Below are 12,746 nucleotides of genomic sequence, written 5' to 3' on the forward strand. Positions count from 1 at the left end.
CTCACACAAGGATTTTATGGACTATTTGGGGGAAGAATGGCTGGAGGAGGAAGTCAGAGTGGCCTTTCTGCCCCTGTCATGTTCTCAGACTCCTTCAGCTTAAAATATTCAACATGCCAAGGAGCCATATTTTGGGACATTGTGTCCTGAACCCCATCAAAATGCCATGGTTATTTTTTAAAGTTTATTTATTTATTCTGAGAGAGAGAGAGAGAGAGAGAGAGAGAGAGAGAGAATCCCAAGCAGGCTCTGCACTTTGAGCACAGAGACTGACATGAGGATCAAACCCACGAACTGTGAGATCATGACTAGAACCGAAATCAAGAGCCAGATGCTTACCTGACTGAACCACTCAGGTGTCTCCACCATGGTTATTTTTGAACTATCAGCTATTGACACCGTATTTTCCTAAAACCATTTAAGGTGACATTTCTACGGGATCTAAGCACCATCACCAGTTAAAACAAATGTTTCATGTCAATTGAGAGAGTTGCTGGAGTATAGATTTGAAGGGGAAAAGAGGTTTTATAGAAATACAAAAAATTTTATTGAACTGTAAAAAAAAGTACATGTCAAGAGTAAATAGTTTGCTGAATTTCTCAAACTGAGCACACCCTTATAACCAGCACCCAGATCAAGATTCAGGAAATTCCCAGTCCCCCAAGCCCCCTCAAACTCCCTCCCAGACACTACTCTCCAGCAAGGGTATCATGTCCTGACTTCCAACAGCTTAGATTAATTTTTCTTTTTTTGTACTTTTTGCGTATGGCTTCTTTCATTTGACATCGTATTTGTGATTATTCCCTGGTTGCATGTACTTGTAGATCATTCATTTTCATTGCTGTAAAGACCTGCATTTAATGATGTGAACTGACTACAATTCATTCTACTGTTGCTGGCAATTCAGTTGTTGTGTTTGGCTATTGTAAATAGTTATGCTACTAATGAACATTCTGGTACATAATTTTGAATGCAGGTACGTGCTCATTTCTAATGAATATATGTAATATGGAATTTCTGGGTCATGGAGTATGCACATGCTCAGCTTTACTTAGTACTGCCAAACTTCTTTCCAAGGTGTTGATGTGTCAATTTGCACTTTTACCAGTGGTCCATGAGAGTTTCAGTTGTTTCACATTCTCACAAACACTTGGCATTACCTATATTTTTCATTTTAGCCATTCTGATAGTGGCTACAATATGTATATCCCTGATGAATTAATTAATTTGAGCATGTCTTATATGTTCATTGACCATTTTGATACACCTCAGAGGGCCAGACTTTTAATATTTCCAAGGAGAGTTTCCTTGTGAAATATAAAATAAGGTAGAAGAAAGATTTTTAAAATTCAGAACTAAGCTTTCACCTTCACTTAATTTTTTATCCAGGTGTATACACACAGGTGTATATCCATTTCCTGATGGGAAACAATCTAATTTAGATAGATTAATGAAGATTTCAACAGTGGTGCAGGCAGGATTAACAGAGGACCAAGAAGCACTCAGGAATCCACAGGTGTGAGGAGCCACTGTCATCTCAGTCTAAAGAGGCAAAGAGATGGAGCAGTTTCCCAAGAGCCCACTAAGAATGGCTTCAGGGAGGAGAACCTTCTGGCAGTAACTGCAGAGGGATATAGCCACTGCCATAAAACATTGCCCAGAGTGAGAGGAAATGGGGAAGAGATACCTTAACCTCTATCCTCATGCCCTAGACGCTGTTGCTAGTGCCTGCCATTGGCCAATCCAACCAGAGTCTAGAGAACAAGGGAACACTGTTGAGGCAACTCAGAGCTCAGAGAAGGAGAACAACGAGAGTTGAGTGGACCTGTCTGTGAGGGATGGAATTGAGGCAAACAGATCAAGCGATGCATGCAGGTATAGCAGTGGGGGTGGAAGGAAGAGCACAATCCCAGAAGCCCTGGGCTCTGTCACTAATTATCTCTGTGTCACTGAGAAGAGAGATAACCTTCCTAAGCTTCATTATCTACATCTGTAGAGGGGAGCTTTGCCTAAACAGTCTATAAGTTTCCTTTTAGTTTCAAGATTGTATTTTTTGAGCTTCAGCCATCTTCATCAGGGTGGGCTAGCCAGGTGCCCATAGGTCCCCACCGCTTCCTATTATGCTATACAAAGGGATTTGGGTTTGTAAACCATGGCCTAAGGTTTCTAGGTAAAATAAGATGTCAATTAAAAACCTCTCCTAATAAATTTTATATTGCCACCTATAAATGTTTTTCTGCTTCCTTAAAAAGTACCCCAGTGAGAAATAAAAGAAAAAGTTACTCTGGATTTCAGAAGTTCTATTCTAGATAGCTATCTAGATGCAAGGCAGACCCATCAGGAAAGATTGACGTGGCACAAGCTATACCATTGTACTGAAGACACCAAAAAAAGGTATAGCAAAGATCCAACCTTACATGCTAACCAAATATGAAGGAAGGTGGAACCTAAGTATCAAAAAACATCACTGCAAGGTCGCCTGGGTGGCTCAGTTGGTTGTATCCAACTCTTGATTTCAGCCCAGGTCATGAAATCATGGCTGGGCTCTATGCTGACAGGGCAGAGTCTGCTTGGGATTCTCTGTCTCCCTCTCTCTCTGCCCCTCCTTCACTCGCACAGTCTCTCTCTCAAAAATAAATAAATAAACATAAAAAATCACTGCAAAATATACCAACAGCTATTCAAACCTAAAACATGCACACCCTAAGATCTAGCAATTTCACTCCTAGATATCTTCACTAAAGAACCCCTTATGTATGTATATCTGTTTTGTTTAAGGTAACTTGAATAAAATAGCATCTACCACTTACTACCTATTGTCATTTCCCTACTTTATTACTTACTCTGTGTGATCAGAGTGCTTTAGTTGAATAATGATTTGTTTCAACACTGTGTTTATGGAGACTGTTCTTTCAGCTTCAATGACAGGCTTGATTTCTACATCTATTTGAGTGTTTTCATTAAAAGTCAGCCATCTAGAGAAAAATCAATGTCAGAAAGTGTTGTGTAGGCCAAAGGGAAACCCGGAAGGCCAACTGCACTAACCAACTCCTTTACAGATTGATGGCCAACTTCGGGTGACCTTGCTCACTGCTCTAGTTTTTCCTACTTGTGCCTGCAGCTCTTCATTGTAGATCCTTAAGTCACTTTTATTCATAACGAGCTTCAGGAGGATTTTAGGTCTCTTTTCTGCTTTGGAACCTTCTAAGGCAGATGCCTTATCCTTTTGTCAACTCCACCTGAGTTACTGATGTATAAGAAAGAAATATTTGTATATCAACCTATAGCATTGTTTGTTAAATGAGGCTGAGGTTGAATTGGCATTTAGAGCTTCAGGCAAGTCAGTGAATTTATGCAATGAAGGTTTTATTTAGCTATGTAGCTTTTCATCTGTCTTCTAGTTTGGAAGTGGAAATGCAATTTGATTTAATAATCAATAAATAGCATTTAGAACTGCATTTAGAAAACAGTTGATTTAGATAATGAACTACTGAAATTCCAAGTAGAATTATTCAAAAGTATGATGGCATTGTAAAATATTATATATACCCTGACAACTTAGTATGGCAGGACTTTTTGGCAAATCAGCAAAGGCATGGAATTTTAGCCTGGTTCAGCTCTCTAGTTTTTTCTAACACAAAAGGTCAGCCTTAATTATTAAGGTTATTTTTTCCTTAAAAGGAAATTATAATTAAGGAAGCAAGAAACACAACAACATGGATAGATCTCATAGGTATAATGTTAAGCAAAAGAAATCAAACACAAAAGGTTATATACAGAAGGATTCCACATATATGAAATTCAAAAACATATAAAGCTTATCTATGCTGATAGAAGTCAGAAAAATGGCTACTTTGGGGTGCTATAGGAGAAGACATGAGATAGCCTTTTGGGTGTTTGAAACATTCTGTATTTTGATGGTTTTGTGTGTATAGACATGGAAAATATATCAAGCTGTATGCTTGCTATTTTTGCCCTTTGCTGTATGTAAAAACCTAAAAGTAAATATATAAAGAAAAAGAAATTAAAGAATTGAGTAAAAGGGGCACCTGGGTTGTGCAATCAGTTAAGCATCTGATTTCATCTCAGGTCTTGATCTTGTGGTTTCTCAGTTCCAGTTCTGCATCAGGCTCTGTGCTAACAGCTCATGGCCTGGAGCCCGCCTTGGATCCTGTCTCTCTCTTTCTCTGCCTTTCCCCCACTCGCACTCAGTCTCTCTCTCTCAAAAATAAATTTTAAAAAATTTTTAAAAGAGAATTGAGTAAAACCCATATGGCACACAGTGATAGCTTATGACTACTATTTTGAAAGTAATCTATAATTCAGAATTATTCTTGACTATTTTAAGGGACTATGAAAAGAAAGACAATCACAAATAATTTGAACTGCATTTAGAAAACAATTGATTGAGATAATTAATAAATCAATGAGTCTCTCAGAATCAACAATAATGAAGAAAGATGGTCTTTACTAAACATTATTTATTTCTCAGCCATGTTAATAGTAATCTCACTGCCAAAGTTATTTGATTTTAATGATTTGGGTCATATAGGATGTTCTATGATGTTATATATTTTAATTGCCTTATCATCCAAAATGTCCTTATCTAATTACAAATATGCTACAATACTTGTTTCTGTATATTTGCTCAGATACTATCTGGTGAGAAACAGGTTGATTAACATTTTTCTTTTAATATGTTTCCAAAGATTTTTATATGATTTTCTGTAAAACATCAGCTGTGTTACTAAAAATGAATCAATTTGTTGATGTGTTCTGCTGGTTGTTGGTTGGAAAAATGTTGACAAATGATGAAATTAATCTTGAAGCTATGATTATTGCAACTTCCTTTGCAGCAACCCATTTGAAAGAAAAGAAATGTCAAGCCCCTGAATTACCACTGAACTGAAAATGTTTGTTAATAAATCTATAAACAGAGAATGCTGGGAAGTTTTATGTTTATTTTCAATTGCATGACTATTACCGGTTCCAGTTTATTTTTTTTTTTAACTTCCACCCTAGAGAGCTGGCACTAGATAAAGCTCACACATACAAGAAAACAAGAGAGGGACTCATAAAAAAAAATCATATCATAGAATCTAAAGCTAAGCAGCTTATTCTTTCTATAGAGATCATAAAAATTCTTTCTCCTGGTTGTTTTTGGATGAATTCCATCACACAGATTGTCCCCATTTTCCTAAGCTATGAAGTTAAGAAGTTGAAGTGACGTAGAACAGACACTGTTGGCACTCTGCTTAGATTTCCTTGCATACGCTTTCCATTGTTGTTTATGTGCCTCCTTTTCTGCCCCCCACCCCTTAAACTGTTCTTTTCCTTCCAACACCCTGACCTAAGCTCTTACTTGGGTCATGTTCTTCAGCTACTGGACAACCATTTTGCCTAAATATGCAGTCAGCCTAAAGACCTGGGAAGTTACTCCCCAGCAACTGTTGAGTGCAGGACTCTGAAAACCCAGGTCTTTTGCCGCAAGTTGAAACAAATTCTGAGGTGTAACTTGCCCTCCTGAGTTTCTGCAGGATCAGGCTAAAGCCCCATTAGCAAGACCTTCCCAGACCCTGTGTCATTTCTCTTTCTTCTCCCCCAAACTGTTTCCTCCACTTACTTAGTGTCTCCCTTGGGGGCACTTCCTTAATCAGTCGCTTTCACCTAAATCATCATCTTAGGGTTTACTTATGGAGAATATGAACTAATATCAATTCTGACCCCAAATCCTGATCAGTCACCTGCAACTTGGGTTTCATGAATGCTGCATCAATATTGAGATGTGAGGGTGCTCAGGAGCTGAATGAAGTTTGTTCACCATCAACAATTTTTTTTTCTCCAGTCTCATTTTACTTTTGCAAGAATTCATTTCTAACTCCCCCACACTCCCTTTTATACACTCAGCACCTTTGGGTTGTCAACTTAATGTCAGCGCCAAATGTATACCATTGCATGGCAGACTATATATAACTGCAAAGTGGCTTTTAGTACAAAAGTGTTGGAACTCTAAGCTACTTACCTAACTTACTTCTGACAGGTTAGAGGCATAAATACACATCCTTACAATCAAGGTCTTGCAAGTCCAGTGCTATTATAAAGCATTGTTATTGCAAAACTGCATAGCAACTTGAAATATAAGGTGAATCATCACTACTCATGCATTTAAAATATATGTAATAAAGAAACTAGAGCTCATGGCCATTTTCCACTCCATGTGCATAACTGAAAATGTATAGTAAAATATACTTCAACCATTTTAGAGAACTATAATCAAACATTAACTTATAAGGAATGCTCTTGAATTCACAATATCCCTTAATAGAGATGATTGGCTACTAGTTTCAGTTTTAGTAAGCCCAGTAGACTTTATGCAACAACCTTGTTTGAAATTTTTAATATCAAAGAGAATTCTTACTTTTGTAGTTACCTTTTAAATTTCCCCAGAGTAATAGAGAGGAAAAATTGGATAAGTGTTAGTGTAAATACTTCAACTTCTATTTTTGTCATATATTTAAAAATAATCGACCAATCAAGTAATTGCTAAGTCCCTGAGATTACAACAGATGTAATGTGACTAAAAATAGGTCACAAAAACAGGGCCATTCTCCTCAACATAATGCTTTTTTCTCACAACTCAAACATTAAAACAGAGCAAGTTATCTAGTTATTAATCGTTGTTACAAACTATTTTTATGAAGAGTGAGTTCTTTTTTAAAAATGTTTATTTTTGAGAGAGAGAGAAAGAGAGAGAGAGAGAGAGAGAGCATGGGCAGGGAGGGGCAGAGAGAGAGAGAGGGAGACTCCGAATATGAAAGAGGCTCCAGGTTCCAAGCTGTCAGCACAGAGCCCAAAGGCCCAATGAACTTATGAACTGTGACATCACAACCCAAGCCAAAGTCAGATGCTTAATCAACTGAGCCACTCAGGAGCCCCAAGAGTGAGTTCTTGATAATTCAGGGGCAGTTCTTATTCCCTGTTTCCCAGGCTTAGCCATGATGAAGATAGGGTAACAATGATGTCAAAGAATGAAAATGATTGACCCAAGAAAAGGCCTCTACTTCATGCTCTTTATGGAGCCAAGTTTTCAGACAAGGGCTTTGGACATAAAAATTCAAGAACGGATGGCAGGATTCTACCATGCATCTTCTCAGGTTCTTTTCCTATGGCATACATGTCTTTTTTGGGAAAGGTGTCTGTGGCTTCTACCAGATTCTCACATGGATTCATGCTCAGAATTGTGTTAAAAATCCTTGCAATAGAATGTCCCAGTTTTGCTTACACGGTGTACAAGCTTTGACTAGGGATGTGGGAACCCTGGTCTAGTCTCTTGTCATGCCAATCTCAAGACATGAGATAAGAGATGCTGTTGTTCACCTTACTACAACCCATCAGAGGCAGCTAAGGGAATGGCAAGAAGAAGCAAATCAAGGCAATTGGAACAATTCTAGAACATATATACTATGCAGTCATGTTTTCCAAGTTGTTCTCAACTTGAGTGTTGAAATGATGACAGAATGTCCAACAGCAACAAAAAGAGAGTTTTAGCATCAAGTCAAAGGAAAGTTAGTAATTGTAAGAGGCAGCATAGGTGGGTTGGACCAGGACAACAGAAGTAAGATGAGAAAAGTGGTCAGATCCTGGATGTGTTTTGAAAGGCAAAGCCAACAGTTTGTTAATGAATTGGTGGTGGTGTGATAGAAGAAGGGAAGCCAAAGATCAAGTAATCAATGTAATCAACTAACAGGATGGAGTTGCCATCAACTCCACAGGAAAAGGTATGAGTGAAGCAGAGGTTTGATAGGCTAACTTTGAGATGCTTGTTAGACATCCAAACAGAGAAATTGAGTTGGTAGTTCATGGAAGAGGCCCAGCCTCGACATATAAGTTTGAGTCATTAATATATAGGTGATAAGTAAATCCAGGAGACTCTTTGATATCAACAAAAAAGAGAAGAAAATAAAAGATAAGCCCAAGCGTAGAGCTCTGGGGATTCCAGATTAAAGGAGTGGAGAAGGTGAACAGGCACCAGTGAAGCAGGGTAAGAAGCATCTGCTACTGAGACAGGAAAAAACCCCAGAAGGAGGTAGTATTCTGGAAGCCAAGTGTGGTGGATCCTATTCTCTAAAGATGGCCCCTACATGATCTCCTTTACAATGTGATCTTAATACAGCTGCATCAACAGTTGGGGTCTGGAACCTACTTCACATTCTGTGTCCTTTGTCTCTCTACCCCTCCCCCACTCAACTTTGTCTCTCTCTCTCTCTCAAAAATAAATAAATATTTTTTAAAACTTTTTTTAAAAAGTTGATGTAGGTAAAATAAGATGATGGCTGAGAATAGAACTCTGGAAATAATGTAAAAGGCACTGAAAATGCTGAAAATTGGCAAAGGCAGAGGTAAAATGAAATAGATTTAGGAAAAAATGGGAATTAAATTGTGATGTAACCTAGTCATGACAACTCTTTCAACGAGTTTTGCTAAAATGTAAGTTTGAGAAATAGGGCTCTATTTCTGGAAAAGAAAGTGGGGTCAGGAGAGAGGGTCTGGTTTATATGGGAGACACAATAGTATGTGTGTTGATGAGAATGATCCAGTAAAGAGTGGGAAATGGATAACATAAAAGAGAAAGAAGAGAATTTCTAAAGCCACTTCCATAGGGTCTATGACTCTGTGACATTGGTGGAGGGAGTGGCTTTAGCTTAAGCATGGACAATTCATTCATAGTTAAAGAAAAGAAGGCAGAGTCTATGGGCACAGATGCAGGTAAGCAGGTAAACATGGTGGTTGGAAGGTATGTAGCTTCTTGCTTGCTTGCTTCCATTTTCTTAGTGGGAGAGTAACTGGCCTGAGGCAAGAGGTCATCTTACCAAGCAGCATTAGCATCCCATTTGAGGTTCATAATCATGCGTTTAAAGGTAGACCAGTTAGTTGTCCAGCCACAATCAATGGCCTGGGTGCAAGCACAAAGCCGATGGGACATTGGACTCAACCAGAGTTATGGTGTTGCCAAGAGAAACTTTGTAAGAGAAAAGACCAAACAGGGTTGAGGGTCTATGCAAACAGTCAGTGTTGATATCACCAAGGGCTCTAAATGCCAGATCTGGACAAATCCCAGAAAGAGATCCCTTGCATCCTAAAAAGTTGGTTTTAAATCCTAAGTGAAATTGTTGTGTGTTTTTTGAAAGGTTTATGGTTAGTTTGATTGGAAACCAGTTCTTAATTGAATTCTCTTTAGAACAGGGATGTGCAAAAAGAGTTGGCAAACAGGTATAGAAACTAAAACTGGTAGTTTCAATCTATCTCGTGTGACCAGTGCCTATATCCTTCCCCACTGAGGTATTTCCTGCAGCCCATGGAAGATTTCATCAAAGGAAACCTGTGTTGGAATTACATCATGAGCCCAATTGTTTTAAGTTTCTATTACAGCCAATTAATTATAATGAGAACCAGGGGGCTCTCTATTTCAGCTCTGATGAGACACTTTGGCCAATGGCATCACACCACAGTTATGAGAGGATGTTTGTAAGAGGAAGTTTTGTAAGAGGAGTTTGACAAGACTCTCGTGTATATTATGCTCTCAATTGCATTTGCAATATCATTTCCTATTGTTGATTGTCCTGTAATTCTGGTTGTGCAGCAGTTCTGGCATTGGTAATGTGTTTATTGCCAGAGGAGGTGGTTTGGGTGGGAAGAAGGAGATAGCTAAGAAATTATTTGTTTTGTGTTTAAAAAGGGCAGCTTAGCCTGAAGGTAATTATCTTCTTTTTTTGAAGTAAAGAGAGAGAGGGAAGGAAAGGGAGAGGGAAGATGTGAGGAATGTGGATAAATTCTATGATTTAGGAGATGAGCATATTAAAGTAATCTGAAAAGTAGGTCCTTCAAAGCCAAAATGAGGTTGTAGAGAAGAAAGAATTTTCTCTACCTATTGCTTGGACTATATTTGTCCCATTTCATCTCACCCCGCCAACACCCCCTTCCCACCTCCATTGGGACTTTTGGGACCCCCCAATACTTTATAAATACGGACTAAAGGCATAGGAGAAGGAATATCAAGTTTTAGCCTCAGAAAGAGGCCCTTTCTGAGGCTAAAGCTTTATTCTAAGTTTTATATACAAATGAGTAGCATTGAGCCAGATAAGGCTCTCTGAGCCTCAATTTTGTCCTCCATAAATTGGAGAAGGTAATGCCAACCAACTATATAGGGTGGTTTGTGGGGCTTAAATGAGACAAAGTACAAAAGGCATCTGGTTGCTTCCAAATGGCACACCTGCCTCTTTGCTTCCTGTAGGCCCCCAAATTCCAATTCCTCAGTAAAACCTTGACCATTTTTTCATAAGATATGGCTCACCTACCAGGTTTTCCCTGAAATCATAGTTTTAATGACACATATTACTACATGCTTATCATGTCAATCATCCATTCATTTTGCATGACAGCTCAATGTTTCTTTTCTTGTTTAGGCCTCTTCATGTTGGAATTATATCTGAAATATCATATTTCATAGTGTTTCACACTGTGTTCTCAGTATGTTTTACCATACATTACCTAAGTTGAGCTTTATAATATCCTGTGAGATAAGCAGGGCAGCTATTATCAACATTTTCTTTCATAAGTGGGAAAACAGGCTCAGTGGAGGAGATGGCTTGCCTACCCACCCAAGACTATGACAATGGTTTCTGGAAGCCTGGGGTAGGTCATCTTGATCCAGAGCATATTTACTACCTTAAAAAATCACCTCCAATTTTGTCCAATCTCTCTTCTGTGACCCTAATTCCATCGATGGAATTCTCTGGCTGCAGAAACCCAGGAATGTGGATCTCTGTGTACTCTAATTGCTTTTTCCAAGTTATACAAAGGCCTTAATATCATGTAAATCTCCATTTTTCTTTGTTCTGAGACTTCTTTAAATGCTAAGGAATCATAGATATTGGTTTTAATTTCCCAACCACTTAGGGCCATCAGGAGCAATACCTTAATCCTTACAGTGAGAAGAGAAGATCCCAAGAAAAGTGTTAGGTTTTGGCTTGAAGAACTGACAAGTATTTGGGTTAGCTCTTTGACTAAACAGGTTCAGCTATTCTTAACTATAACTCACAAGTTCTAATGTTTGCTGATTTTTATTGTAGTAGAACCTGCTTATCCCTTTTGTCATGAATAGTTGAATGTGTTTAGATTAAGTTGAGCATTATTTTTTAGATCTCAATCCTTATCCTGCCCAGGCACTGTATGATGGCCCCATGAACCCAAAATTCTAAAACCCCTATATTAGGAATATAACAACCTTCTAATTCTATTTTGATTCCAGAAAAACCTGTGTTTCAAAGGATTTTAATGACCTTAGACAAAGCTGCAGAATCTTGATGACCTTATTTGTCTTATGTGTGGCTCTATTTCAAACTTGACCCCTGGCCCATAGTGAGGCAAATGAGCAAAGGAAACAAATACAGTGCTGAACATACAATGTTTGAAGGTTTTATTTGTAAATATTCTGGCATTATAAATAAGTCAGGATTCCTTTCTGGACCAGGTTTTTGACTCATATGTCACTAGCCATTATCCATTTTCACTCTTATAAACCTCTGAATAAAAATTATCTTATTTTCTTCCAAATTTATCTTAGCAAATTTTTAATATTTTAAGTATGTATTTTAAGCAGTTTTTTGTTTCATTTTTCAAGGATGCTTCAAGTGATTAACCTGTCACATATAAAGCTGAATTAAGATGAATGTTGTCTCTTGATAATGAGCTAGATTTAAAAGGCAATCTGATATGTATGAAGGAATATTTGGAAATGAGTTTTCAACTCAATAATATGCTTTGTATTTCAATTTTTGCAATAAAAATGGAGGAAGAAAGATACAAATATGAGCTTGTTTTGGAGTATATGAGATTTGTTGGTAAAAACAGAGAAATATTAAATATAATTTAAGATAAAATGCTAAATGGAATACAACCAACTGATACCTAGAAGGAAATGTAATTATCAATATGAACCCAAGTCATTGTGGAATTGGCTCCCCACAAAGACCTGCCAGGCACCTTGCCTTCTGGATTCTTAGAATATCAGTTTTCATGAATGATGGCTAAGGAAAAGTTTTCATTAAAGCTAAAAATTTAGTGGAGTCTGTTAGTTGGATACTGCAAAAAACCAAACCAAAACAAAACAAAACAAAAAACACTCCAGAACTTGGAATCTTAGAAACAACAGTCATTTCATGATCTTTCCAGTCTGTGGGTTGACTTGGCTCAACTGGGTGTTTTCTCTGCTTACGTAATGTTGTCTGGGACTGTAATCAACTATGTGGGGGCTTGACTGAACTGGATGCCCACAATGGAAAACTGCCAAGATTAGTGCTGGTTCTTGGCTGGGACCTGACTGGGGCCACAGACTGAGTATCTCAGTGTTCCACCATGTCCTTCGGCTCTTTACCATGTGAAGACTGTGTTTCAAGAACAAGAAAGTGGAAGCCAATGGGCTTCTTAAGGCTCAGGCTCAGAAGTTCCAGAATATCACTGCCCTTCATAGTGTACTGACCAAAGTAGTCACAAAGGCCAGCCCATGTGCATGGGGAGGAGAAATAAAGCCCCTTTCAATGGCAGAGTGATATATGCATAAAGGCAAGGGAAGGAATTTATGGTGACCATCATTGAACACCATCTACCACAGAAGTCAAGCAAATGCACAAGATATGTGTGGTGAATGTAAGATCTTTATGTTGGTCAGCCTGCCAGAGCCACTGCTA

This window comes from Suricata suricatta, chromosome 12, assembly GCF_006229205.1.
Source record: "Suricata suricatta isolate VVHF042 chromosome 12, meerkat_22Aug2017_6uvM2_HiC, whole genome shotgun sequence".
In the NCBI taxonomy this organism is placed as follows: domain Eukaryota; kingdom Metazoa; phylum Chordata; class Mammalia; order Carnivora; family Herpestidae; genus Suricata; species Suricata suricatta.